The sequence below is a fragment of the Ursus americanus genome, chromosome 28 (genome assembly GCF_024610735.1).
Source record: "Ursus americanus isolate L20-20 chromosome 28, mUrsAme1.1.p, whole genome shotgun sequence".
Lineage (NCBI taxonomy): Eukaryota > Metazoa > Chordata > Mammalia > Carnivora > Ursidae > Ursus > Ursus americanus.
The window spans coordinates 13,657,285-13,664,417 of NC_142154.1; positions in this window are offsets into that span (position 1 = coordinate 13,657,285).

Sequence of the window (7,133 nt, forward strand, 5' to 3'; positions counted from 1 at the left end):
CTATTTCCATTTTGAAAAAATATAAAACCTATTTTTGTGTTTCATTCAGCACAACTAAAATTAGTCCTGAAAGTTTTCTTTAAGTAACCACAAAATAAGATTAAATGGATCAATACATGGTATTTCCACATATATATATATATATGTATATATATTTCCATATATATATCTGTGTGTGTGCGTGTATGTGTATCATATTGTGTGTGTGTGTGTGTGTGTGTGTGTGTATGTGTGTGTAAAAGGCCTCTGGAAAACACGCGTTTATTTTTTCTTATCTTAAGATTTTATTTTTAAGTAATCTCCATATCCAACATGGGGTTCGAACTTATGACCCTGGGATCAAGAGTCACGTGCTCTACCAACTGAGCCAGCCAGGCACCCTGTGAACATGCCTTTTAATAACTAAAAATCTAAGAAAAAAAATTCTCTTCTATTTATTTTTTTGGCAGAGCGAATCTCAGAGATGTGAGCAGTGCTCAAAATTTGAGAATCACAAAAGAAGAACTCAAGCTTGCCCACAGGGCATTCTAGATTCACACACATAGACGCTGGACAGATAATTACACCCATATGCACCCATATAAACACGCCCACAAATGAGTTTTATAGCTATAAGTGAAACTCAATATGTCACCAAGTCACCGCTTACAGCTTCATTAATCAAAACATTAAATAAAATTATTTTAAAATGAATTCTCTGACACAGAATTTTCTTTGGTTAAAAAATTATCCCTCTTATAAAGTTATAAGTATATAAAACACATCAATAATTGTTAAAATTCAAAATTGTTGATCAAAAACATTAAGTAAGGAAAGAATAAGGTCTATGTCCATATTCTGCCACGAGTCTCAGCTTTTATAGATTTTTGCTAGGAGGCCTAGGCAGATTATATTGCCCTAACAATTATATCCTAATTTAAAAAATCTGCATTGACAAATAAAAATCATAAGTTTGATTATCAGCATTTACATAGCACTGTGTGTCAGACGCTATTCTAAACACCTCACACATAACAATTCATTTAATCGTAGTTACTCATTAATCAAATATTCTTGCATGTGGGAGGAAGGAAATTTATTTGGCTACTCAGAGATAAAGTTGAAGCAAATTTTTCACATAAATAGTAGGAAACATGAAGAACAAGGTGTTCAGCCTTTATCCAACCTCACATTCATTACTTACTCTGGGTCATAGCACAAAAGCCACAAAGATTTATGTGAATTCTATTTTTAAATGAATGGAAATGTTCTGTTGATACCAAATCTTAAAGTGTTTTCAGTAAAAGGACTAGATAGTTTTTAAAGTGGCCAAAAAAAAAAAAAAAAGAAAAAGACAAAGTGGGCAGAGTTAGATTTTCTCACTGTCAGGAATGTCTGAACATCTTAATAATTAATTTTATAGTTCGTCTCCACCCAAGCCTGGGTTCCTCAACACTTTCTGAATACCGAAAGCATCCTAGGCCCAGAAAGTCTATGATCCCATAATAGAAAATGGCAGGAGATTCAGAACTTGAACAATTTTTTTAAATATATATTGGATTATGACATTGTAAGTGTCATAATTGTCCAAACAGAGGATTCCTGTAGGATTCTGGTTTTCCCTGTTGACAGTTATGCTCATTCATGCTTTGACACCCAGGACTATTAGTAAAATGTGACCTATTTATGGCATGAATTTACCATGCCTAGGAAGGATTGTTGCCACATTCAATAGAAATTATTACTGAACGTTGAGAATATTGGTTCCCCTTCCCACTAAGGTGGCAGGGACCTTAGTATAAAGAATTATATATGGCTTGGTCTATTCTTTTTCAACCCATCGAGATGCGTAGATATTCTGCTCTGACATTATCTGTAAATAAATGCTTTAAAACATAAATTCAACTGGATGGAAAGTGTATAAAGGCACGTCACAGAACAAAAGAGCGAATCAAATAAAATGGCTTGAATATCTACCATCCAAATAGAATGATCTTTTCCTTTCATGGACTCTCCCAAGACAGATATAAACAGAGTGTGTGGGACTCGAGGGCTGACAGATGTGCCATATGATTCAGGGAGACGTTTTATGACTTAGAGCTATTGCCCTCAAGAGATGGAGAAGATACCGTAGACCCCTTCACCTGGGACCACAGACCACACTCAAGTTGGAGCCCCCAGAGGCATGTCATCCCAGAGAACCTACTAGAGTCCCTTGTTGTCCAGATCTCAATGTCCTTTCCTGTCCTGAGGTCAACAGGGCCCAAGGCACTGAGATAATCTAGATGGATCTATGCCAACTCACTTAGAGTGGAGGATTCACTGTAGTCAGACCTATCTGCTTCAGGTCAATGTAAATTCCACCACGGAACACGAACTGTCAGTAAATATCTGTTACTCACAGAACTTTGGACCCTTCAAGAATTATATGCACTTAAAGTGATAAGATAAAAACACTGATTTTTCCCTACAGAGCAGCATAAGCGAAGTTCCCACCACTGTTTTGTTTTGTCTTTTAATCTGTGTTTTGATTGCTCGTGATTTCTACTGTGTCATTTCTGCTTTTACCACTAGGCTTCCCTTGCAGGTTTGCGGGGGTGACTTCCTCAAGTGTGTAAATGAAGTCTATTTACTAAAATGACAAACTTTACTGAAAGACCCACGAGGCATCATTCTGAAGCTGTCATATCTTCAACGTGACTCCAGCAAAGTTTATTTTTGCCACTGTGAATAGAATCCCAGCATGGATGAAGACGCCATACATTTATGATGAGTAATATAGGAACAAAAGTACTAGGCCTGGAAAGAAATATTTTTAGATTTCTTATTTATTACATTTTTAATAGAAACTCAGGGAAAGCCTTATCTGCTGTCATTGGGTTTAAATTCCACAGTACTTTTTGTATTTGACCAAATTCCCTTATCTCTTACTGCCTTGTATTCTGCTGTGCCAGCCTTCTAGCAGTTGATATACTTATCTGTGGTTTTATAATAAAGTTTTAGCTTCTACTGAGGGAAAAGAGAAAAAAAAATAGGAAGAAAAGGAAAAGCTGCTCCTTAGATACTAAATATACCAGCTGCCTGCGTCCATTCTATGACTTTGAAATGGTTGCCTGTTCTTGGCGTATTTGGGAAGTTTGGGGTTAGTTCCATGCATTCGATTTAGAGGTAGACGCTGTGCCTACTGTCATAGCCTCTGATTTCTTTATATAGCAGGAGATGGATATAGCGTGCGAGGTATAAAAAAGGGAAGAAAAAAACATGTAGACAGCAAAACACACACACTCATACACACACACACGCACACACACACGCGCACTCATACACACACACACATGCCAAAACAGAAATAAAAAGAGCATAGAAGTCATGTATTCCCAAGGGTACCTCCTTGCTGTTGTTGTTGTTGTTGCTTATTTCAGTCCAAAGCAAGCTGTTATCTGTCTCAAAATTGAAGAAAAACCTGGATTGTGCTGGGCATGCCTTCGTAATTTGAAATTAAGTGTTTTACCTATTTGAATCCCAATTCAAAGTTAAGGAAAATCCAGGGGGTCCTGGGTTCGCTCAGTGGGGTGAGCATCCGACTCTTGGTTTCGGCTCAGGTCATGATCTCAAGGTCATGGGATCGAGTCCCATGTCGGGCTCTGCGCTCAGTGGGGAGTCTGCTTAAGGATTCTCTCTCTCCCCTCCCTCTACGCTTCCCCACCCTCGCCTGTGTGCTCATTCTCTCTCTCTCTCTTTCAAATAAATAAATAAATCTTTTTAAAAAGTTAAGAAAAATCCAAAATCAAATTACATCAAAATGTTAGCTGCAAATCCAAACTATCTGAAGTCATGATGGAGTGTGGATTCTAAAAGTGTCACAGTTCTTAGGCAGGGAGGTGAGATCCAAACTCATAACCAAATAAAAGAATACGCTAGTCAAAGAAATGGCATTCTTGGGGCGCCTGGGTGGCGCAGTCGTTAAGCGTCTGCCTTCGGCTCAGGGCGTGATCCCGGCGTTATGGGATCGAGCCCCACATCAGGCTCCTCCGCTATGAGCCTGCTTCTTCCTCTCCCACTCCCCCTGCTTGTGTTCCCTCTCTCGCTGGCTGTCTCTATCTCTGTCGAATAAATAAATAAAATCTTAAAAAAAAAAAAAAAGAAATGGCATTCTTTTTCAAAGGGTTTGGGAAGGCTAGCGTTTTTGCGCTGGTTATCAGTCTAGTAAGATCCAAATTGACAAGCAGTTACCAAGCACCTGCTATGGGCCAGAGCTGCCTCTGTGTACCGGCTCTCGCAGAGATGAGGAAGCTATCATGCTGATCTATAATTTAGAATCTTGTCTTCACACAGTACATATAAACTCCCCTGACCTTTGAACCCCACTTACCCGACCTGTGAAGTGGAGACCCTATCACTTGTCCTGTTCGAAGGCAGGAAAAAGAACGACATGTTATTTTGGAGTTCTTGCAGATGTATATAACTTTACCCCTTGAATTATTTTGCTGGTTCTATGGACCCAAATAATGTTCTGGAAAAGATGAACTCCAACTGAATCTCCTTGAAGAAACAACTCAGCTTTCCAGGAAGTGAAGCTGGACTTCTATGATTGTACTGAAGTATGGGAATCCAAAATACTGTCGTTTTAGGTCCCTTCTGAATCATCCCTTTGATAACCACTTTGCCAAATTTGACAAAAAGATGCCCTGACACAGTGCAAAAAAAAAAAAAAAAAAAAAAAATGCACACATTGTTTGTTCTTTGTCAGGAATCATTTGGTGTTTCCCCAGAGCTGGGATCTTGGAAGCTGACAAGCTGCCACTTGTCCCTGGCAGTAAATTTACCAGAACTTCTCTGCGAACGTTCATAAGGAAGATGGAGAATCTCCTTCGCCTCCCGTCTTTGCCAACAGATGTTTTGCCTCTGTGACACAGCACAATAAACCCAGTGAAATAATGAAGGAGGAACTCACACTGAAACGCCAGCTACTTCTGAAGGGAACAAATGGATTGGATTATTTCCACGATATTCTGCTGTGACAGCATGTGACAACTCTACCTTTTCATTTCCTACCCAGCCTCCAGGAGATGGAAGATTTAGTATCCTTTTGCACACTTTAAGTCTGAGAAACTTCTCCTTATGGCTTCTTATGAGTCCTGGAGGCTGGAAAAGAAATCAAGTTGCTTTAGATTGAAGGCGAAGATTCATGGTCGCATCAATTTGCAAGGGAGAGGCTGGTGGCACTTTGCAAGTATTGTCACCACTGACCTGCCAAGGTTGTACCTCTCACCTCTGAGCACTGATTTCATGTCAGCAAATGAGCTGTTTTCAGTCCCTGTTGCACATTTTTTTCTTTTTTTGCTGTTTTTCCAGGTTCCAAGCTGAGACTGTCAACCTTACTATAACTTGTGATCCTGTCCAGCCATCAGTTTAAAACAATTTCCATACACATTTATTCAGGCTGAGACACAAGCCGGAGGTCCCAAGGTGGCACGTTCTTGCATTACCCTAATCCAGTTACCACTGAGTTAAAATGCTTTCATTACAGTTTCAAACCCCTGGGAGCAAGTGGGTATGACAAGCTGGGGTCTGCTTAATATGTTTTAAACCAAGACTGACTCCAGGAAATAGTAGCAAGACTGAACAAGTCCATTTTCACCTCCTTCCCTTCTTTCTTGCTGGGTAGATGTTTTTAATTCTTCTTAATTTGAACTCTCTTCAAGGTCTTTTGGCCCACCTTGCAAGAGATTTGCAGAGCAACAATACAAGCCATAATTATAAATAAATTATTTACGCGAAGTCCTTTGGAAACCTATGTGTCTTGAGCACGCTTTAACCTGCCCCTCCCCCCCATACACTCAACTAAGATACTTTGAAACTGTCTAAACCTGTTCACCTCAGCATTAGTAAATTATTAAAAACTACTTCCTTAACTACTTCCTTAATCATTGCAGATGAACACTCTAAATCAAATATTTAAGGTACAATTTGATATAAAGCAACTTATTTATTCAATTAATATTTATGAACTAGCTACTTAAAACAGGTACTGTGCTACGCGTTGTGTCTCAAAGGGGGAAACACGGCCTTCATATCAACCTTGTTCTGAGTTTACAAACTTAGTGGGGAAACTGGACAAAGAAGCACAATATTTTAATAATGTAAGCACTGTGCTGTGAAAGGAGAGGGAAAGAAGCCCGGGAAAGGAAGACTCAGGGTCCCTTGCAGACACGTATCTCCTAGACAAGAGACAAAGAAGGCTGTCGAAAGAAATGATGCCTCGGTTCAAGCCAGAGGGATACAGTGTATCTCAGAGGAAGGACAGATTTGAAAGAAATGTGAGAAAGAAAAACAGGGGAAGGGTTGCTGTATTCTAATGCCTGTGCTGACAGTTTCATTTAGACAGAGCTGCCGAGAATGTCAATTTCTGAATACCTGAAATTTACACTATTTAAGGGCCCAAAGTTTATTTTTGTGTCAGGCATAGAGACATCTGTCTTGAATGCACCACCTCTCTCCATGCCTTCCCAAAGCATGTGCACCCAGTAAACGTATCCAAACTTGATACAGAGTGAAAGAGATGAGAAATAATTATAAAAGTGACTTACACTTCTATCTAGTTTGTAAGATCTTTAGAATTCTGGATCTCATTTCTATGCTTCACATACTCCTAGCTCAGTTTATGTGCTGAGTTTATATTTATGAAATGAATAAGGCTTGAATGAATGCAGAAATGAATGCAGGACTTTAAAAGTAACAAAAAGAAAACAACAGAGAAATATGGATACAAGATTTATATTTTGCTTTCTTTAGTACTTGGCTTAATTATTTTATTAATCATTTTAGTAGATTTTTCTAAGCTAGCTCCCGTTTTATTCTTTTAAAAATGCATACTTTGGAATCTAGTACATAGCTGCATACTGGAAGAATTTTATAGGAAACTCTTAGGAAAGTAATTCAGTCTCTGAATTATTACAATGTAGCCCACCATAAGAATGTAAACTTTTTTTTTAATTTCTTTTCAAAGAAGTTTGTATCCTGCCATTAGTAGAAATTAATGGAACACTTCAGTTGGTTTTCTCCTTATTGTGCATTTTATATTTGCAATAGTAAAACTGTGTTTGCCTAACTCTTTGTGTGAATATCTCTGAGAAAGCCATAATTAGAGTCTA